Source organism: Archocentrus centrarchus, chromosome 13 (genome assembly GCF_007364275.1).
Source record: "Archocentrus centrarchus isolate MPI-CPG fArcCen1 chromosome 13, fArcCen1, whole genome shotgun sequence".
NCBI classification, from domain to species: Eukaryota; Metazoa; Chordata; class Actinopteri; order Cichliformes; family Cichlidae; genus Archocentrus; species Archocentrus centrarchus.
The window spans coordinates 19,913,232-19,937,438 of NC_044358.1; positions in this window are offsets into that span (position 1 = coordinate 19,913,232).

Here is a 24,207-nt window from a genome sequence, read left to right on the forward strand (position 1 = left end):
AATGTGCCATGTTATTATCTTCACATGTTCTATACAGCCAATAAATGTATAAATGAATAAAAATGTCTCTATTATTTATCTGCTAATCTATCATGAATTTAAAACTGATTTGCCAGTGATTTTAACAAGTTAAAGATAACAATGATTAATTTTTTCCAGTTGTATTTTGGTTGTGGTGGTTAGTTTTTCTTCTCTATATATTTTGAAGAATGAAACCTCACAGTAGCAGTAGAAACTAACATTTACCACAGTTTGCTCTTTCTTGATTCAAAACATGTTCATGTGCAACATCAAACACTGTCAGAAATCAGAGTATAGTGAAAGTCAGTTTTCATACCTACAGATACAATCTTGATAAATGTACCCTTTAGTGCTAATTATTTTTATCTCAAAGTACATTTTTAGAAAGGTACATACAGTTTTCACAGGACTCTACGCAGTCCTGTGAAAAACTAAGTACACCCCATGATTCAGTAGCTTGTAGAACCACATTTAGCAGCAGTAATGTGAAGTAATCGTTTTTTGTAAGATTGTATCAGTCTCACACATTGTTGTGGAAGAATTTTGGCCCATTTTTCTTTCTAATGCTGCTTCAGTTCATCGGGGTTTGCAGACATTCATTTATGCACAGATCTCTTAAGGTCCTGTCACAGCCTTTCAGTTGGATTGAGGTCTGGACTTTGACAGGGCCATTGCAACAAATGTGAATTTTTTTTTTTCTTTTTCTTTTCAGTCATTCTATTGCAGATGTGCTGCTGTGCTTGGGATTATTATCTTCATGCAAGACTCTCCCAATTAAGTTGGACAGGACACATAACCTCACATTTGATGTTCAAAGAAGTCCAGTCGCCTTTTTCAAGCTCCAGAGACTACTATGACCTGGATAACTGAGAATCTACACAGACATTTTGACTGCAAGTCCAAATCATCATCCCTCCAACACTGTGCTCAGCAGTTGGTATGAGCTGATATACTGTATGCATTATGGCCAAACATCTCCACTTTGGTCTCATAGGTAAAGCATTGTTTAAAGGTCTTGTAGTTTGTTCAGATGCAGTTTTGCAAACCTAAGGTCTGCTGCCATGTTCTTTTTAGAGATAAGAGGCTTTCTCCTGGCAACTCTTCCAAATAAGTCATACTTGTTCAGTTGTAGAGTCTGATGTAGTTCTTGGATTTTTTGCAGCTTCTCAGCAAAAACCCAAGGGGTCATTTTGCTGTGACAGCCACTTTTGGTAAGATTAAGTGTGTTAACGCACTCCTGAATTTTAACACACACCCAACTGCTTCAGACTGCCAAAACATCTGCTTTAATGGAGGTTGCATACTTGCTAATTTACCCTCTTAATTCCTTTGGAAACAGCAAGGATGTACTTGGTTTTTCAAAGAATTGCATTTTTTTTTTCTTTCTCACATGACTGTATGTGCTCCCAAACAGTAAAAGGTACATATCTGCATCATTTCTGCAAGATTAAGATTCAATATCAGGAGAAATACCATGTTTTGTCAAATACGAACAGAAATCAGCTGGAATATTATTTTACTCATTTTTTTTGTTTGTTTGTTTGTTTGTTTTTTTTGTTTCACCATGTATTTAAGTGAAAAAAAAAAAGTTTTAGGTTCAAACCTGCCTTTGTTCTCCCTGTTCCTGATAGTTGTCAGTGCAAGATTTGAGATAGAGAAATTTCTGAATGGTCAGTAAGACTGGAAAAACCATGAATGAGTAAGAACTAATAAATGAAAATAGAGAAAATGAAGCTACCACAGGCAGGCATCTCAAATGGCACTACGTCTTACCTCACTCTCTTCATGCAATATACATTACCAAACACACTCTCCCAGACTTGCAGTATGTTTAAACTGTAAAATGTCCCGTCTTTCCCTCTGGCATGTCAGTGTCACTACTGCCCTACATTGCTGCCTGGTGTTTCAATCACTCTGCTGCCCCAGCATCCACCTTCAGGCTCCATATGGATCTTTACTCATCACTTGCAATTTCTCTGCATCATATTTGCACAGCATGGTGATTTGGAGCCTGTACCTCAAAATATGAATCTCAAAATTCTGATACTTTAATTGATCATTTTGAATATGAGTTGTCTGTTTGAAATAAATTGATAGTTACCTTTTATCTTTTTGAGAGTAAAAGACAGTTGTGCCTGTTTTAAAAAAAAATTCAATGACAAACTATCAGAACCATATATGTGATATTTTCCAAATGTAGAAGTACCTTTTTATCCTCACGGAACACACAAGATTACTATGAAAGTATGAGGCCACTTAAGAACAATTCACCAAATGACGCTTATTTATGGAGTCCTACATCACATGATTCATTTTGTTCATTTCCTTTTCTTTCCTTTGTTTTGGCATCAAGGACACAGCATGATTTAGTTTTCTTTTAAACCCTTTACAATCAGCATTTTCTAATTTTAAGTTGCCAAAAATGCTGAAAAGCATGAAAGAAATATTCAAACCTTTACCAAGATTCACATCAGGAAATTAGCCCAGTAACAATAATCAATCAGATTTTAATATCTCCAGTTTGTTACATCTGCAGATATTAAAATCTGATTGATTACTAATACTGTGCTAATTTCCTGATGTGAATCTTGGTCTCTGAACAGTAAGTTTCTGTGCTGCTGGAAATTTAAAAAAAAAAAAAAAAAAAACAGCATGTGGAGATATATACTGCAGAGGCAAAAGACAAGTCTTTAAAATAAATAAATAATAATAGTCGATGATGACTGGATTCTTTTATCTTATCGACTGAATTTTAAAACTGATTTATCCAGGCTGTGTCCTTACGCAGTCAACTGAATTCATGTTAAGCCAAAAGTCACTTCTGTGTGGTAAACCTTGAGCTCTGACTTGATTGTTAAAAAGTAGCTCCAATAATTAAAAGCACAAAGTGTCTGTGTTCATGTTTAATTAATTTATTAATAGGAAGTCATACTTTACAAGGGTGTGATTCAAACATGCAGCTCAAGAGTTACACATGTCAATGAGGATGCTTTAATATTACATCTATCTATCTATCTATCTATCTATCTATCTATCTATCTATCTATCTATCTATCTATCTATCTATCTATCTATCTATCTATCTATCTATCTATCTATCTATATATCTATCTATCTATCTATCTATCTATCTATCTATCTATCTAAAGAAAATCTTCTTATTTCTGTGATTAACACTACACATGTTATTTGATGTTGCTTTTCATTTCTTGCTGATTCTTAGATGTATGATGTGTCTAATGTGTCTTTCATAAACTTCCTCATTTGAACCACTCTGGCTCAGATGTATGTTTTGCCCCCTAGCGACCATGGCTGTAGACTGTTACCACTGGTGCTGTTACTACAGTAACAATCTAATGCCACGGTCACCATGGAGACAGCAGGAGAAATATGATTGGCTGTGGTAACCACTGACGTCCTCTGTGGTTTTATGATGTTGGTGATGCAGCCTTCAGTAGTGCTGGGCTCCAAAAGGAAACTTCATACAGTACAGCAGCATCTTCCCACTCATCTTAACTCTTACAGTCACGAAGGTGAAATTTGTCACTCAGTGCAGAGGCTTGCCAGACGTCAGTAGCCATGACTGTAGACTGTTACTGTACTTTGGAGGAGTTTTAGCAGTAAGCAGTCTAGAGCCAAGGTATTGATGCACTGACTGATAGAACAGAGCAGTAGCATATTGTGAAGTCTGGCTGCAGTGAGTAAAGTACTCGCATGCAAGCTGGTAACAGCATGCAGAGGGAAAGGTGAGGGTGCAGAGTGAGGGATATATCATGATGCTGCCCTTTGTTGAACAATTTAATGTCAGCTATAATTGCATTACATAAACAAATCAAGGTGTGATGTGCACAGGAAATGAGCTCTTTACAGTTTCTAGAATATCGCTTTGGCACATCACATGAAATTAGCCAAATTAGATCATGCACTATGACACATTACTCCCAGAAGCAAACAACATGGCCCTTCCTGTCAGAGGCCCTAGGCTATGTAAGGCCAGCCCGGCAGTTACATAGCTCACTTGTGCTTGTGGTATTGATTTCCATGCCGATTATCTATGAGTCAGCCACAAGACAGAGATGGACGGGAGCATGGGGTGAATTGGTGGCTTATGCAAGCTCAACTGAGTAACTCTAGGGCTTACGTCAGCAGTCAGGAAATTTGTGTACACTCAAGCACTCACTGGATATTTGTTTGTAGGCTGTTTGGCCTCTTTTAGACAGATTAAAGTGGTTGGTGATGGTGATTTGTGTATTTTCACATAAACAGTTTGTCTTCTAGTGGAATCTATGACTGTGTGGAAACAAAGGAAAAAACACTGTAAGTGAAGAAAGTGCAAAGTTGGTGATGAAGTCGTATCAGAGGTTACCACTGACTTCAGTTTGTTCCTGCATCATATTTTTGTCTGTCTATCTCCAATGGGGTCACTATCTGTTCCTTACATTAGTTCTCACGTCACACTTATCAAAGTAATAGCTCTTACTCATCTAGAGCAACAAATTTAAATACCACAAAGTATTTTGTGGTTTGAATTCATTCAAATGAGACGAATGAGTTCCGTAACAGAGTATTTGGGCTCTGTCACTGTCCATGGTCCTGAAGATCATCCAGTGACAGAAAAACACTGCTGGCCGAGTTTCTGCAGCTACGTCAGCCGTAAATATCTCTAGAGATGCGCCACTCTATTTTTAAGAGACACACACGCATACGGTAGGTAGAGGTCAGAGAGTTTAAAAAGTCATTGCTGTTAAACTATCAAAGAAACTTACATGAAGGACCGGGTAAAGGTTTTTTCCAGGTCACGCTGAGAAAAGTCTAAAACATTTGAAACATCTTAAGGTTTTTCTACATGAATCGTTTTTCCGGTGATCAGAGACTCAGATCATCTGAGCTCGGCCGTTAGTACTTGTGTATCAGAGCATGCAGCGTCATGGTCATGAGTGTTAGTTAAATGCGGCCAAATGCAGGTCAGGTCTCAGACCGTGTTCAGCACCATGGACAGCGACACAAAACTAATGCTGTCCCTAATGTTGTCCTTGTCAAATCCTTTAAAGCCCCTGTGGACGCCTGGCGCAACTGGACATTAAAGCTAAAATCAGTAGGAGATGTTATTGGACCATGCGCATTGTAATTCTGGTCATGGCCCTTTCCAGGAGTTACCTTGGGGAGTTTTCATCAGACCCCCCGCCCCCCAGGCCTTCCCAGCCCCTCATCTCCCTGCTAGTATGGAGACACATCGCAATGCAGGTGGTAGACGTATATAGGCGGCTCGCTCTGTTTCTTTAAAGCCATCTGTTGCGTGATTGGAAGTCGTCTGCATGTGCGCAGGAATGACGCAAAATTGACTTCATCTCAAGAACGCGTCACGATGTCATTTTACCATGAGAGGAGAAAAAAGAGAAAACTGGCGAACTATAGAGAGGATCTCCGCCTGAATAATAGGTCACTATATTTAAAGTACGACTCTCCGTCAGGTATGCATACAGCATTAAGCTCACCGACTGACACCGTAAGATTTATGTTATGTTCTTCATAATTAGGCTCATCTTCACTCTAACAATCATAGCTTCACGTTGTCCCATATCACTCTGATTACATACACTGGTCTTTGGCGAGTTAGATATTAATAAATACAAAAACCAGGTGGTTAGGATTCGTCCCAAAAAGAATAATTCCCTGAGGGGTGAGAGAGAAAAAAAAAGAAGAAAGAAAAAGAAGAATCAGCCTCATGTCGTGATTCGCTTACTATTTGCGGGATCCAACCTGGTTAACATGCAATCAGCGTAGCCTACACCCTACAAGACATTTTTTTTCACAGTTGTCACTGCCCATGTGCGCCAAAGTGACTCAACACTGCAGTAACTTCCAGCCTCTGTAGTCTACCGTATATTCACAAAAAGACACGCAGAGGAAAATTATGCGAAAAGCTAGATGGAGCGAGCTTACACTAATTTAACAAGCTCATCACTGTTCAAATTTCTTGCTACACGTGGTTCAAGACCACTAAGCGTATTGCAATCGCGGAGAATGTGTGGAAGAAAAAATCTGACACAATAAAAGAGAAAAAACTTACCTTTAGTCTTCACAAGTCCAGCCGAGGGTTCTTTAGTTCAAGACTTGATCAAACTGTAAAGAAAGCACAGTTTTGCCATTCCCACCTCGTAAAATTATAACGCGATGGCGGCAAATGTGTTCATATATAATAGTCATGTCCTAACCTCATCCTCAGCACTGATGCATCATTTTCAGCAAAGTAGATTACATTTTGATTTCTTTTCAATATCTCGCATCTCCCTCTTCCTCCTCAGTATCGCATGAAATTCAGCGGGCTCTCCCCGGTGATCTGCTCTTATAGACATCCCGTAGTACTAGTAATGGAGATGGGAGGGGACACTCATTCATTCAGAAGCATCACCTACATGGCCGTCGTACGTGGACTCTTACGTCATCGAGAAAATTTAGTCAACAGGAGGACGCTCAGGGTTCCGCGAGGGGAGGAAAGAAGGGGGAGAGGACAAGGGGGAAAAGGGTCGGCGAAAAATACTTCAGCTTTTCTGTTGGGTACAGTAATACTCCCTCCTGATACAGCTTGTGTTTTCCAGTTATGTTTTAGACCACTGGTGTAATTGTCCTCCAGGAAGTGCCCAAGCCTGTTTGGGAAAGAGAGGTGCGAGCAAGACATGTCAGAGGAGGAAACAAGAAAAAAAAAAGACTTCCGTGGACTTCAGGACCGTTTGGTTTCTTATTAAAACTATATCGATCTATTTGACTTTTATGTCTCATCTTTCTGTGTGCCAAGTAGATAATCATTAGCATAATTCATTCTGTGAACCTGTTATAAAAAGCGTCCTCCTCTCCTCATTAGAGAATAGATACAAAGATCCAGGTGATCTTTGCCATTTGTGAGTCATCTCAAGGAGGCACAACAGAGCTACTGTACTCCAGATCAAGGCAAAAATGGACCTTTAATGGAGATTGTGGTATGAACCAGTTTGATTTGTAATTTCGATGTCAAACAGTTACAATTACAAGGTGGCTCCATTCTAGCTTGGAGTAACAGAGCGGTAGTGGATTATTTCTCTAATATTGTCAGCACGCCTATATTTAATATCTCTAAATAACTTAAAATGGTCTGTCTCTCTCTCTCTGTAGTTTCAGGAAAACACACAAATTCAGCGGTTTTCTGTTGTTTAGGAATATGAACAGCATTAGATTTTTTTATTTTTTTTTACACCTTCTAGTTTAGTTTAGGAGCGATTCATTAAACAGAAAGGCATGAACCACAATATTACTGCCCCTAACACACTACATTTATTTTACGTATTTTATTATCACCTCCATCTTCTTTTCTCGACAGAGTTACCTACTGTCGCCACCGCAAATAAAATACTCTGTTTTTGGCACGTCTTTCACTTGATGCTGAATTTTCTTCTGAAACCAAACTGTATTAAAGAGCACATACGAACAGAAAAAAAAATAGATTTATGTGTTTTAAAAGGCACAACAGCAAAATTCTATTGTTTAAATATTTTCAAATGAATGAAATATAATTGTGGCAATTGTATTTTTACATTATCATTAACTTATAATGATTTAAAGGACAGACATGCTGCAGATGTGTGTAGGAGGTGTACAGGAGTCACTGACAGCCACACAGCAAGCCTTCGTCATGCTAAAAATGATATTCTAATGAGAAAGAGGTGCTGTGATCCTTCTAAATATGTTTCTATCTTTGCAGTGGCGTCCCTTTTTTCTTTCCTTCTTCTCTCACATTCATCACTCCTTCTCATAGGTGGTATTCTTTCATTGGCTGCTGATGGCTGATTTTCAGTGTGCGAGTACACAAGCGAGAAAACTGCAGCTAACAGAAGAGGGAGGGAGTGACAGTGATGATTCACTAGTTTAGTGTGAGAAAGACAAAGCGGAAGGAGGGGGGGGGAAGGGGGGTACACATCTAAGGATTAAAAAACAAGAGTTAGTGCTGATGAGCAAAGGTGTCATAGAGACATGTGTTATCAGAGGTGAGAATACTATGTGAGTGACAGGGCACAATGTGAGTTCATCATATGGAGCTCATCAACTTCATCAGCACATAATCACATAAACAGTGCGCCAAGGCCAGTTGTTAGTTCATCTGAGTGGGGTATTTGTGTGTGTGTGTGTGTGTGTGTGTGTGGTGTGTGTGTGTATGTGTGTGTGTGTGTGTGTGTGTGTGTATGTGTGTGTGTGCACGCGCATAATAAATCAACAGGAAATCTTTACAAATGAGACACTATTATAGAGGTGAATCGATTTTTCACCGACACTGAACATTATGAGCTCCATAAACATGGTACATTATTTTTTTTTTATATCCCTCTTATTTGTATTTACTACATTCATTGTGCAAATTTGTGGACCTCTCGGTGATGCCTCAGTGCAGTTTTACTAATACCTAACACAGTTACCATGCTCTTGCTTTAAAAACTGTGTTTTCATTGTTCTATAACATTTATGCAGGTGATTCCAAGTATTGATTTTGTATCTTTTCACAAGAGTTCTCAATATGAGATCCAAAGAGATACTGATGAAAGTGAAGCGGGACATCATTATACTGAAAAACCAAGATAAACATATGAGACAGACAGTAAACACTTTAGGAGATGCCAAATCAACAATCTGGGGCATTGTTAAAAAGAAGGAATGCACTGACCAGCTCAACACCAAATGGCCTGAAAGACCACAGAAGCTAAAAGTGGAAATACAGAGGATTTACAGCAAGGTACAAACCACTGGTTACACTCAACATGAGTGTATATATATTTGGAGGGATGAAACCAAGATTAACTTGTACCAGAATGATGGAAAGAATAAAGTATGGAGAAGGAGTGAAATGGCTCAAATGAAGCATACCACATCATCTGTCAAACATGGTGAAGGCATTGTTGTGTGTTTATTGATGATGTAACTGCTGATATAAGCAGCAGGATGAATTCGCATGTGTAGAGGGCTATGTTCTCTGCTCAGATTCAGCCATATGCTGCAAAAATGATCCAAGGCCTAACTTTTCAAGGCAAAGTAATGGGATATTCCTAAATGGCAGAGTCAGTCACCTGATCTCAACCAAACAGAGCATGCTTTTCCATCATTAACTATGAAACTGAAGGCAGAAAGACCCACAAACAAGCAGCAACTGAAGGTGGCAGCAGTAAAGCCTTAGCCCAGCATTGCATTAGGTAAAACATAGGATTTGGTGATGTCCATAGGTTCAGTGCTTATATTTATAATGACTATATGTTAGTTTGTCCAATTAATTGAGCACCTGAACCTGTTTTAAAAATGTATAGAATGACTGACATTCCTAAACAGTTTATCCAAAGTTTTTGTAAAATCCCTTGAATTAAATCTGAAAGTCTGCACTTTAAATTTAACTGTGGTCGTGTACAGAGGCAAAATTACAAAATAGAAATGTGTCATTGTCCAGAAACTTGTGGACCTGACTCTAACACCTGTGGACTTTATAGAGAAATCACCAAATATTTTCTATGACTTTGGCAAAGAAACTGTATTTAACCAGGTCAGTGTCTGTATCATTACTGATATATTTGCCTGCAAACTCATGCATTTCCAATCAGAATTAACTTTCTTATTTTGGCTGTTTGGAAGTAATAATTTAAAGCATTGCTGAATTATTATACTAAGCAGTTAAAAACTCACTTTGTCAGTTAGTGAATTATTTGAATCTATTAATAATTTTATAAGGCATCTCTTCACCTACAAACCCCCTTACACACACACACACACCCCACCCCCATATTAATTTAAGCCCAACTCTCTTAGAGTGCCAGAAAGTCATGTCTAAAATAGAGATCTAAAGATATGATGAGTTATACAAACTAATGAGCCAAACATGAATAAGTCATGCAGAATCAAAGGTAACTTTGGTCAGTCCTCTTACTCACACAAATGCCAGGACCAGCCATCAATGTTCTCACCAGGGTTTCATGAATTAAGCATGAAAAAGTAGTACGTCACAGGGAGAGAAAATCTCACTGCACCTTATCTTCTTACGCTTATTTCACTCCGTCAAACCCCCCACCCCCCCATTTTTACCCTAAGGCTATATTTCACAACTCTTTGCTTCAGATTCGCTGTTTTCTTATGTTGTACTGGAGTATCATCCCTAGCTCCCCCATCTCAACCCTCAACCCAGTTGCTTTTACTTTTACCACAGAAAAAAAAAACCCTGCTCAATGCAGCCCTTGCTTTTAACAGAGAAAGGAGAAGGCAAATGGAGATAGCTGGATAAAAAAGCAGGGAGGAGGGGCTGCGAGGATGCCACTTTGATGTCCAGGGAATGTCTGTGTTCCCACTATTTGGTTTCTTATGCCTTTTTTTTTTCTTCCTGCAAGTGCAAATGATCTTCCCCACTATTAATTCTCATGCTGCTCTTCACGTTCCTTCTCTGTCTGTTATCCAGTCCCTTTCCAGCCGGTCAATGTCTGCTCATTTCTCTGTGTGGTGGTTGCAGGAGGATCATAAGCAGATGGAAAGAAAGGGAGAAAGACCCCACAGGATTCAGTTTTCACCTGCAGACTGCTGCTCCTGCCTCACTTCCCCCTGACACCACCCCACCCTCCCCTCACAATGCCACTAATCAGTATTCTGCTTTACCACTGTTCTTCTTCCTACTAGTTCACCTTTCTTTTTCTTCCTCTTTCCTTCCTACCCAGTCACGCTCTCTCCTTCTTCCCTTGTCTCCGTCCCTCATTCTACTACAGCTACATAGTTTTACATGCACTGAAGCGCAACAAACACAATGATTCAACCTGGTTTCTAGTCTGCAGATTGTTAGAATTGAGGGCCTGGAGCTATTTCAAAATGATTAAAATCAGGAATTACCCTTTGTTGAGTGCAACAATTTCTCACCTTTGCAGCTTTTTTCCATATTCATTCCTCTAAATAATCTTACAGATGTATTGTGATGTGTATGTGTTTGGTTCTCATGTATTTTTATTTGGGGGCTCCCTTGGTAACAGCATCTCTTTCACTTAGACTGACATAAAAGCTCTGTCTTCATCCTAACATCACCACGGCTCATGAATCTTTTATCATCACCCCCCTACAGCTCTCTCTCACCCCCTCCTTGTTGAAAAGCCAGTGTTAGTGGGAGAGAATTAATTAAACCGTATCACCTGAAGGTAGTTTGATACCAAAAAACATGACTGTTCATTCACCGGTACAGGTGTGGGCTCTGTAGAAGAGAGACAAATTGTCTTTTTAGCTCATCCAAATGTGCCGCCCAGCTAGGATGTTCAGTTCATTTTCTTTTACATTACACAAATCCTGTAATGTGGATGCCTTCCTGCCTTCTGCGCATGTGTACAGTACATTCGTCACAGCTTGTTTTAAGGCAGGGAGCTGTGTGGTCAATGTATAGACCTAGAGTCTTTCACTGACTCACTGAGCGTAAATCTGATAAATTTGGACAAACTCGTCAGTCTGACTCAGCTGATCATGATTCTTCCATCCAAAGAGATGCTACCACAGTACAATACTAATGGCTTACTTTTCTACCCGTCATGCCGCTTTACTTTGTCAGTAATTTAAATCTCTTCTGTATATTCTGTGTGAAATGGTGGTAGCTAATCTATAGTCCTGGTTACAAGGATAAAATGGTGACTGCAGCTACAAAGACATACAGTACTCCTTGATGTGAATGAGGTGGAGGGAGAATGAGAAAATAGGAGATTTTGAGCTCTGAATGAAATGTTAAAATTGTGAATGATAGGTCTTAATAAAATGCAACCATAAAAATTCCCAGGTACCCAAATTCCAGCCACGAAGACTTATTTTTCATAAATGTTTGCCTTTTATCCCCTCCAACTTTCTTACAGTCTGATCACTCTTTCTTCCACAGTACAGTACAGCTCCATTTGAGATGTTGCCTAATCTGCATATTTAGGGCCCCCCTGCTGGCTGTGAACACATACTGCAAGCATGAGCTCATATGAACGCTATTAAACTGTATTCGTCATTCCGTCCCTCAGGAATAGATGAAAAATGTATCAGGCGGAGCATACAGTAGCAGCAGCGGCTCTTACACATACAGTTTGCTCATTTCTTCTGACGGCGCGGCTTCAGACAGTGAAACACATGTTCTTCAACTGTGGTTCAATTTAGTCAAACAGAGCACCGCGACACCTTAGCTATTCCACTCTGGCCTCCACAACCCAGCCTTCCTCTCCATATCCATCCTTCCCCGAGCTGTCCACACACACACACACACACACACACACACACACACTGCACATGACTCATCCAGATGACTCACCCCCCACCCCACCCCCACACGCTCACACATCTTTGTATTATCTCCACCGGCTAACCTTGACAGAGGAACGCAGAAAGGTGCTGGTATTGTAAGACGTAGCTGGAAATCTGCTGCTTTATGCCACCTCCATGATTTTTTTTTTTATATAAGTGCACCGTGAACCAGGCCCAAAAACATTTGCATTATTAAAAAAAAAAAAAGGAGTATCCGCAAACATCATCATTTTAAAAACAGCATGCGTTTACAATTATAGATTCGCTTGTGACTAAGGGCTAATGTGGTGTGGTTCATTTTATAAAACCAATCACGGAAGAATGTTTTCTTTTTTTATGTGTGTAGTGAAATGCAGTTTAGGTATCTTCATCCAAGACTCACTTTGGATTCACTATTGTCATAAGATGGGCTTTAAAAGAATAAATGTGCTCAGTCTAGGCGCAAGATGTGAAGTAAATATGTGGTTTTGGAGATTAAAAAACAAAACAAAAACTGACATCTTATTTTTTTCAAAACTCTTCAAACCATTCGCTGTGTCCAAGTGCGAACTCTCGTCATATGCATTCTGTTTGCTTTAATAATCATCGAGATGTGAATAAAACCTGACTGAAGTCTCTCTGCAGTAAACAGAAGGGGCTGAACATCTTTTCCAAACGCACACACCTCTATACTGCATGTGTATAGGCTCCTAAAATAAACTCTGCATGTCGGGACTAAAACCAAGTCAAGAGCTTTCTGTACAGTCTCAATAAATCTGTAGGTGGAAACAAGGCAAAGATCTGGGCAAGGCTATAAAATAACCGGTAAAGTTGTGCCTCTTGTTTTTGTCTTTCATTAAACTGCTAGCAGAAAGTTATAATTACACATTTAAATATTCAGAAATTTTAGTCCATTCATAAATCAGAAAAATGTTCACTGTGGCAGGTTTGAAATAACTTTATACTATTTAAAAAAAAATTCTTTTCAAATAATGATGACATTAGCGTTTGTGTTCAGAGGTGTAAACGATCAGCCCACCGACAGATGTCAGTGTTGGTCTGATGAAGTTGTGCCGATAACTCCTGTGCACTGTGTGTACTTCGATACAGCTCTGTCAAACAGCTCTCCCACCAAGCACCCAGAAAAGACAAAGCTCAAAACAACGAGTCAGTAGCAGAATAAGCCGTTTGGCATTGGCAGAAAAGATTTGGCAAGTTTTTCACGGGCGCAATTCACATACTGAACTATGCTGCTCAACCCACAGATGCATTTTCCTTACAAATGTTGCACCATTTAAGGGGAAATAAACAGGCTTTCCAACGGTATAAGATTTATATGCTGAGAAGTAATGTTATAACAAGTAAATACCTGACCAAAAAAATTTTTTTTTCACCTTTTGTGTTAAGTTTATATCTTCTAAAATAAGTTATTAATTTTCTCAGCCTGAAGTCACGCCAATGCTCCATATCCAAGAAACATCCCCAGTCTCTCTCCTCTTGGAGACAAAGATTTGAAAAATAGAGGCCATTAAATCCCTTCTGCCATCTTTCCCAAACAATGCTTCTGCTGGCTCACACTTTTTATTCAGTAGTTTTAGTACTATATTCCCCTATGAACTGCAGTTTGGTGTAGGGATGCATCATGCAGAGCTTATGAATACTCATCACTATATTTAATACCACACGTGCAGGTGCATATATTTCATTATTATCACTGTAAGCTGTGCACCGAGCTTCTATTTGGAGGAGCTGAACACTGACTCTTTATTTGTGTAAATTGTATAATTTTGCTAACTTGGTGAAAATTTGTGTCATTGAGCATTCCTGTAGTGACTTGTGGGTTAAGATTGCAGCTCCTAACTGCCATGGGAAGAGCAAATATGGTTGTGATATGAAATGATTTAGTGTTACAATCTAAACCACTGCTGGCTGGCTGCGGCACAGGTCACCACACACTCTGGGTGTGTAATCTATCTCTGGTCAACCTCACACAGGATATGCCAACACACACTTGAAACCCACTGAATGCCTTCCTTTTCAAAATCTGTTTTTCACTTTGCAATCTGAGTCACGAGGGAGGATTGTGGTGATTTGTGCTTGCGAGATTGTGTCAAGAATTTATCATACTGTTTGAGTACTGTGCTGAACAGAGTATGGGAGCCTTCCTTTTATTACAGTATATTGCACTTGACTGTGTGACAGGTATGAAAAGGCCACTGGAATTCTGCATGTCCACACTTCATAGATTTGTAGGCTCGATTATTTTCATGGAGAACATCGTTTGGCCGGAGTCAGGGTAGAGAATTCTCACATTATAAAAGAGGGCCAACATTTTCCTCTTAATAGCAAGTCTTTATCTTGACCAGAAAGTGCAGTTGTGGAGGTCAAAATTCTGAATTTTTGCAGTGAAGAGGGGTTTAAAAAAAAACAACCCAATGACAAAATCAGAAAAAGACAAAGTAAAAATTCTTTAGTGTTTTTGTGTATATGTTTATTATTTCAGTTTATTATTTCATTGTTCACTGACTTTGCTAGAAAATCTTTATGTTTGTTGGCATATTACTACCACCAACTGTCAGTCACTCCATTAACATGAAACCAGCTGTAGGATGTGAATTATGATAACCACGTGCACAATTCTCCCACCAGTGCATGATAGATGTGGTTGTATCATGCACATTTCTGCATAATTAATGGTCAAATTCTCCATGAGGTCAAAGTGATTTTTAGTAAGTGGGGTAACTAAAAGAAGTCTAATCTTGAAATGAGTTGCATTTTGAAATTAAAAGTCAGCCTCCATTGGTAAGTTTGGGTTTAGACAATCAGGATTAGTTTTATCAATGTCCATATATATACATAACATACACAGACACATACTCCGGATATCTATTAGCAATCTGATAGTTACCATAGTTTATTATATGAATTCAGGAAACTTTGCCTTTTATGTAGTCAGACAAATGCATATGGTGCTCTGAAATACATCATATTATATGTAGTGACAGTTTTCCATTTACTCTGACCTTTTCTCCAGCTATGTGACAGGATCAGCATCAGGAGTGAGTCAGTCCAGAATATCAATACAGTCTGGGAAATAAACAAAGTTACATAGAGAAGCTGACTCATAAGTTATGCCATAAATAAATAAATAAGAAAGAAAGAAAGAAAGAAAGAAAGAAAGAAAGAAAGAAAGAAAGAAAGAAAGAAAGAAAGAAAGAAAGAAAGAAAGAAAGAAAGAAAGAAAGAAAGAAAGAAAGAAAGAAAGAAAGAAAGAAAGAAAAGGTAGTGCTAAAAATAATGTGAATTCAAAGCCACAATGCAAATTCAAAAGACAGGACTGGAAATCTGGACTGCTACATAAGCAGATGTCAGTTTTTTATTTATGTGTACTGCAGAACACAAAACATTATTGTACATTGAGGCTTAGGGTTTAGTTTGACCCTGGAAAACAATAACTGAAACCTTACTTACATGTGACATGTTTTAGCAAAACATTATCACCTGAGAAAGTTTTCATTTGTTTAATGAGGTCATCAGATATGGCTGAAAAAGTCAGTAACTAAAAACTGAGTTTAGATTATGGTTTCCGGAGAAATAAAGTGGCTAAATCTAACGTGTCAAAGACACAATGATTTCATCATTCCATTAAATAAACAGAAGTATTTGCAATTATTTGTGTCCCTTAACGGAACTAAGGTGAGTCAACATTTCTACCAGTATATGTGCATGTGTGTGTGAGCATACAGTATATTGTGTGCATGTATATGTGTTATGATGCTCGGCGCACGCTGCCTGCGGTCTGGCTGCAGCAGCTGCGTGGCCAGAGTCACGTCCTTCAGTGCAATGCTTGTGGGAATGTGGTGAGTTTGCTTGAGACCAGCTCATAAAACATTGCACCCTGGCACTGTCCTGCTTCCCCTGCAGACAGGGAAGCAGCAACCAATGGGGAAGCCACACAGGCAGCCAGCACTTTGAGCTTCTCTCAACTGCTGCTTTTTCGGTCCCACACATGCTGCTGCTCAGCTGACCCAAGGGTCAGGACCTTTAGCTCTCGGCTGCTGTGGTGTTCTGTCTGTGTGACCAGTTTCACTTCACCAGAACACAGAAGAATGAAGTGATTATTGAAGCTGGTTTTGTTCTTGTGACTTTTAGTTACAGACAGACTATGTGGTCTGATATTATTTATGAAATTATTTACCCACCACTTGTTGCAACAATAGAGCTTATTTTTGTTTGTTGAATGTGTTTAAGTGAAACAGTTGCTACCAGGTACTGGATGTGTAGGAAAACCATTAAAAGCTTGCAATGACAACCCAGCAGGACTGAAATATTACACAACAAACTCAAATATGAATTTACTGAAGCATCAAGTGGATTATTCTGTGCTATAAATGCATTTGCAGAAGCTGCTGCTTTGCTCAAGTTTCCTTTCTTGTCAATGCAAATGCTAAATATTTTTAAAGCCTGACAAAGAACGTACAAGTTGCAAATTCATAAGTGAATCAAAAGAGAAGAAATATTACGCGTCTTATGGACAAGAGCTGCATTTAAAGGGAACTGAACTTGACTGAAAGTATGCTAAGAATGACATTTGACCTTTTGTTCCAGTAGAGGTAGCAGAAGTGACTTTGTGGTTTTCTTGTTGAGGGTGAAAGTACCTCTGCCCCATCAGTGCACTCTGTGGGTCCCACTCTCACACTTTCACACACACACACACACACACACAAACATTTTTCATGGGCCAAACAATAATTAAAAGCAAAAGTAAATCAGTGGTTGTTGGATGTTTTATGCATCATTACAGTCCATGGAACAGTGCACCACAAGTGTAGATCATCACTGACACGTCTCATTTTCTATGAAGTGAAGAAGCTAAATGGAGACCTCCATCCCTATATTTTACACATATTAAAATAAGCTTAAGTCAGTGTGGATGCCTGTGTTTGCACACATGCTTACAATGCATTAATACGTCTCCTGATGTGTTTGCTACTTGTTTGTATGTAAGTACAACAAAGGCACCGCCGCCTCAGGTTGTTTGCACATCTGTGTGTGTGAATGGTAGTGTAGCATTTGTGAAAGTGTCAGGCGAGAAACCTAAGCCACCGCTGGCTCCACAGGGCTTTACCAATTCCCAGAGGTCCCAAACCCATTGAGCTCCAGCGTTGTCCTGGCCTCATTTAAAGTCTCCATCTCTGTGCTTCTGCCATGCCCTCAAACCCTTGGAAGGCCTTCTTCCTGCCATAAATGTCACAACCCTTTCGCACAAGATAAATGATGCTGCAGCCATGAGCCAAATGAGATCATCTAAAATCAGGAGCAGCATCTTTATGTATCTTCTGTCGCTCTGCTGCACTTTCTTCAGAGCGACAGTCAGTCATGGCTTTTGAATCTGTGCAAACGTGTCAAAGAAATCTTTATCTTTGTGTTTGTTTATGCATTTTAGAAATTAGAACTTATGAATTAATTCTTTAAAACAAATTCACATCTCATAAAATGAAATATGTTATTCAAATTTTTTTAGTCACCAGAAACTAAAATGCACATTGTGTAATGTAGCAGAAAATCTTGACATGGATTTAAATTTACTGCAGGAGTGTTATGAGAGTAACGTATGTGTGCTGCAAGTGTTCATATTAGGAAGCTGTTCAACACATTATCAACCAATCAAAATATACATTAATAAATTACACTGCACCTGCTGTAAGGCCTCCTCTTTTTTCAAGACCCTTGTGCTCATAATCGCATTATTTAAAAAAAAAAAAATTATATTGTTGTGTTTTAAATATTCTGAAAAAATCCCTACAGTTAATTTTCTCACAAGTACATGAACTGTCTAATAGGACGTGTGTAATAATTTTGAAAGAAATATTCTAATCTCGCTTTATTTTGTTACTTCCCACCACTGAGAAAAGTTTAAAAGTCATGTCAGAATTTATTAACATGTGTCAGACATTTCATACTAGTTCCAAGTCATAATTCTGTAAATGTAGTTATATACACAGTAATTATTTAGGTTAAGAAACAATAAGCATAAAGTTGCTGCTACTGTAATGCCAAAATTACGAAGTTCATGAAATCACTGCTTCTTATGCTCTTCACAACTTAGACACTGTTTTCTTGATAACATCAAGAAAGTATGCAAAACACCTGCATTTCTCATTCATCCTCAAGAAGTGTGCTTAATTTTTGTAATTAAATCCTTCTGTGCTTTAGGGTACACGGTGACATTTCAGGACTATAAAACAAGCAGCAGCGCTCAGTTATCTCTGGTTGTCTCTGAGTAAAGGGAAGAAGTGCAGCTTTTTTGGCATCTCCATCTGATTCTGTGTTCAATTATTTTTGGTAGCATTTCGTGACCTGTTTCTGCCTCATTGTGGCTTGCTTTTATTCTGTACTGTGCTTACACTTTGTGGCAGTAGGCCACACACACATGTACGCAGATGCAAGCTTATACTCATGACCTAGACTTTCATTTATATCCCTGTACCCCTCCAATAAAAATACACTTGTCTCTAAGAAACCATTCGACATCAGCGAAACACATGTGCCTCGGCCAAGATGCATACTTCTCATTCACTCTTCTCACAGTTCCAGAAAAGTGATTGAATTGTGAATGGATGTGATTATGATCTGCTGTCAGAGTCTGGGGCCAGATCAGACAGATGAAGGTGTGTGGATGCCAAGCCAGCTGTTGTTGGCCACGAATGGGTCTTGGCTAAGTGACTAGCCTTTCAAACAGACCTTATCTCCTCTGCATATCGGATGCTGGAAACCCCTGGATCACAGTGTTGGCTCTTTACAATGTAACAATTTTCCACCTGTACACGTGGATCACAGACACACATGGCCAGCTGGAACAGAGAGGAAAACCCCCAGGAAAGATGTGTAGAGAAATGATTAAAAAGTGTTCTTAAGATTGTGAGAATACGCAGTCACACATGTGTCAGAACTCACAAATGTGAGTTTACTGTATGTGTATATGAGGCTCAGGTCTTGCTGTGATGTTTCAACCAGCAAGTTTTTTCACTGGTATATTGCAACGTCTTCTAGTAGTAAACGTCGTGCTTAATGTGGCCTATTTTCATATCAGTAATGGCCATAAGCTGGCCTGCGTGGGAGTGGAAACAAAGGTGTGCATTTCCCAAAATGTATCACTTGTCAACTAGTGAGAAATTTCAGACAGTGTGAAAGCCACATTAAAAGAAGTGACACTGTAGAAAAAGAAAATACATTCTTCTGTAAAGCTCTAATAAAAAAACATTTAAAGTTAAAGAACATGTTTTTTTTGTTGTTTTTTTTTGCCAGTTATATTTTTTCATGAGAACTTAAACGAAAAGGAGTGTGGGAGAGTCGATAATCATTTCAAACTGTAGCACAACCACATGCTCGTGAGTGTGCGCAACACAAAACGCATCCTTGGTGTGCTGCAGAGGATAAGTGTGAGTGGTTGCACAGGAAGCTGATGATGACTATCATGACTCACTCCAGCAAAGAGAGAGGGAGAGAGAGACAGAGGTAGAGAGAGGCTGAGCCAGCGATAGGTATCAGTGGGCAGGGAGAGGAGATAGCAGCACCTTGGCAGTTGTTGCCAGGGTTACCGCCTCTCGTCAGCACACACAGCAACGTTGCTCTTACAAAGGCAAGGCCAGTGCGTTTCTTAAAATATGTGTGCTGGACAGTGGAGAACCCTTGAAACATTGTTCATAAACTTTTTGTGTTGTGCTGCACTGTCACTGTATTGTACATGTTTGTGTATGAGCACGTGTTTTTGTTGGGGAGGGTGTCATCCTCTCTTTTTTTTTTTTTTGTATTTATAGTCTTGTGTGGGGATTCTCCCCTTACACGGGAGAACCTTGAGATCCTTCTATTGATTTGGCTGTTTTGGGCTCAACATCACAACATAGTGTGGAGTGACTCATATACTTCACCACACTTGTCTGGTAAACAGCCACGAGGTGCCTTGAATGGTTCATTGCGCCTTAAAAGAAGTGTTTGTGTGTTATATTCATATCAGAGTTTGTCACTTGTTTAGTGAAACTGTGTTTGAGTTTTACACCTTTGCAATGAGGACATTGTGGGTAAATGGGGTTTATGTTTACATAACCTTAGGTATAGCTATGTAATATACAGAGCTGAGGTATTTTTTTTAAATAACAGTGAAAGTGAACCTATATGTGACATGCTTCTGAGGACAGCGCTGAAAGTGTCAACAGGTCAAATTCAATGAAAAGGCACAAATACAAGAGTGACTTGTACTGATCTTTTCTCTAGCCTTAATCCTTTAACCCATGTTACCCAGAATGGCCTTTAGAAGTGATAAATGCACACACTCACTCTATTTTAAACACATAATAATATATGTATGTGCCCACTCATGCTACATGTGCACATCATACTCCTAAGGACCTAACCTAACAGATGGATTACCAGCTGTCTGTAGGATAAACACCTTCGCCACTTGCGCTGACACTAAAGTGCCAGACCTGCACGAGTGCATCTGTATACACACTCACAAGTGAGTGTGTATAATCTATAGAAACACTCTTATGGTGTGTTGATACTGAAGGGGATTTATGGGCAGCTTAACAGAGACTACTGTATAAACTATTGTTTTAATCTTGCCTGTTCAGGGTCATTACCTTGTTAATGTCTGTCTATATAACTCTGCATATTAAGACAGCCATTAGCTTTTGACTAATGGTGGATTCTCAGTGCCCGAGGCTACATTTAAACAGATCCCTGTCTCTTGACGCAGCTTTGACTCAGACACATAAAGGTGCAGTGTTACCGCTGTGAGATGGCCTGTTGGTCTTTCAGTCAACTGAGCAATTGCACTGTTTAACAGGTTATTTTTTGTTTTGTTTTTTCCACTTCCACTGATGGATTTTGATGTGTTATATTAAGTACTGTGTGCAATGACTTTTAGAAAGACAGGAATTATAAGTGAACTTTGTACTGTTTCATAATTACAAAAATATCCTCTATTAGGTTTCATTTAGTTTAGTTTAGTTGTTTGTTTGTTTTAAGCCTAAAGGGGCAAAACTTCACTTCTAAACTACTTTTGTGATCATCTTAATAACTCAGCTGAGTAATGTGATTTTTATTTATCACTGGGATTATCTCAGCTGTTTATGTATGATTTGTCTTTTCTTTTCAAAGCAACTAAAAAAAGAACAAATTGACAGAAAGCATTAATGTGCATTTGTGTGTTTAAACATTACTATCACTTTTTTGTCATGATCGCAGCTTCACTTGATCTTGCAAAAAAAGAGTGTGCATGCTGTCTTGTGAAACAAGCTTGAGAGAGTTTGATCTCAGAGATAGAAAACCTTCCTGTGTTTGCAGCTACTTAAGTCATGCAAACAGGCCCTCTGATCTCACATCCAAACTCGGCCTGAAGTTTTGTGCATGTAGTTAAACATGCAATCAGCAGAGGGCAGGCTCCTCCTTTCACAGAGAGAAGGAGCAGTTCTAGTTGTGTTTGCTGTATATATTGTCCTGCTTCACAAACACTGTCCCACTGATTGACACATTGACTCTGGTGATCAGTGTCATGTTCATTCAAATCAATTTTGTCTTCATGCTTTCTTTCCTTCGCTCTTTTGCTTTTGTTTCAGCCAATCTGACTGAATGTCTCTTTTTCTGTTTCCTGTACTTCTTCCTCTCTTCGCTGTCCGAGATATGCATGCATATCACACGCGCGCGCGCGCGTGTGTGTGTGTGTGTGTGTGTGTGTGTGTTGTCTGGTCTCAGTGACAGTGTCTGTGAGTTAACCAATCGCAAGATGAGAACAGGGTCCAAAGAGGGCTTAAAGGCCATGAGAAAGACTCGCCCACCCCTTCAACACCAGCAGCCGCTCCTCCTAAGCAGCGCTGCTCTCACCCCTGCCGATGTTCTGACACACACACACGCACACTTGCCCCATGTGTTAAACACAAACATGAGCACATACACTCACATACATCAGACTGCTGTAAAACTGACTAATCTTCAGAAAAAAAGTTACTTTACTACTTTTTTGAGTGGATTTATTTCTGTAACCAGAGGTCATAAAGCCACAGATAAGCACTGTTGGTTGATTAAGAAATCTTCTCTTAGTGCGATCATGCAAATGAGGCAAAACACAGCTCCTTCTCATTTCCCAGGGTCAAGTTCCCCATCTCAGTTTAGCTCAGTATCGTCACCACAAACACATTTTCTCATGTGCTAATTTCCCCTGTAGCAATGAGGGCAAGTCTTAGCACTCTCACCAGCTTTGCTTCCCAAACTTTGATTCTGACAGATTTGTGCTCTCCTGCTGTATAATGAGCAACATGCACACACTGGCACTGTGGCACATTCCTTTGTCGGTCTTCATGTGTGTGTTTTTGCTGTGTGCCTCTTATTATTTCTTCATATGTGGTGCCCTAGAGGTCTTCCCAACATTGACAGCTATTCTATTGGCAGCTTTTAACTCATCAACAGCTTAAAGACACCTTAAGATTGAAAATGTGTAATAGTACATGCAAAACAGAAAGAATTTGTGCCTGACTTCAAATTTATTGTTTTTGATCCTATTTTACCACCATGTAGAACATCTAACGCTACAATTACTTTACTTGAAGTAAAAATATTTTTTTTTACTGCTTGTGTGTGTATGTGTGCCATGACCTCTAAATGAACCTTAACCTCGGTGTGCTGGTGTTTCAAGAGTGCTGCCACACCAGGCAGAAGTGAAACTTGTGGGTGTGTGGCTTTGTGTCAACCTGCTGTGTGTGTATTTCTAATCATGTGCCTATATGTGTGTGTCTTTTCATACCCACATTTGTACAGACGGCATTTAGCTGCACCTCTGACGCCTGCCTCTCTTTTTGTTCTCCAAATTTTCTCTCATTTTCTCCTTTTGTGGTGGGCATGTTCACTTCAGTGTGGTCACATATACGCACACTTTTGCAGTCACACAGAGGCCAAAAGTCATATGTAGACACTTTCATACACACACTGTGGCAGGTTGACACGTACGCTGCCTGATTTGTGCACGTATCGTCCTTTGCCCCTTTCTCATAGCTGTGACTTTTGCATGGGAAGGCACATGTGTTCAATTTCGCATGCTAAGATACATTTTCTGTGAGTGGATATGATTATGAAAGCAAGTTCACTTTTATTCCTTACATGCCGCATGATTTGTCTTTTATGTCCACAGAAAGATAACAGTTGTCATGTGTCTTTGTGGTTTGCAGGGAGAAACATGAGATGTCCATTGGCCTCTATCAGTGTGAGAGCAAAGACTGTTAAACAGAATGTTGAGTGCAACTGTTTGGCAGTTTTTTCACACATCATGTAGACTGAAAGAGAGGAATTTCTCATTATGAAACTCTAATACCAAGTTAACGTACAACACAGCATGACAGTTGACTGAAACCCCATTAGGGTTGTTTGTTGCCAGTATTTGTCTTGGAAATGTCTTCAAATGTAAGATGATGATTAGTTTTGATAGTCACCTTCTTTATAAATGTCAATCACATGAAACTTGAAACAGTTGTACATTCACATGCTGTAGGGCAGCCTGTCAAGCCGTATTTCCTTAAAGAATATAGAACGGAACAAAAACATCACCTATTACACATATTACATCTGATTAATAATTTAACTTCATAATTACAACATATGTTTTAGGTGTACCTGCCAGTGGGATTTTTAAAAAGCATTAAAAACAAGAAGTGTGATGGTTTTTCTGGGAGATTATAAAGTCATGATGAGTTATTCAATGTGAATTGTACTTTCTCAAGTTGGTAAAATGTGCTTTACCACAAAACAACCCTAAAGCTTTGCATATAATGTGTGAGCAGCATAAGTTATCTTCCCTTGTGCCATATATGGTCATTGACATGAAGATAGTGTATAAAGACATCAAAATTGGAG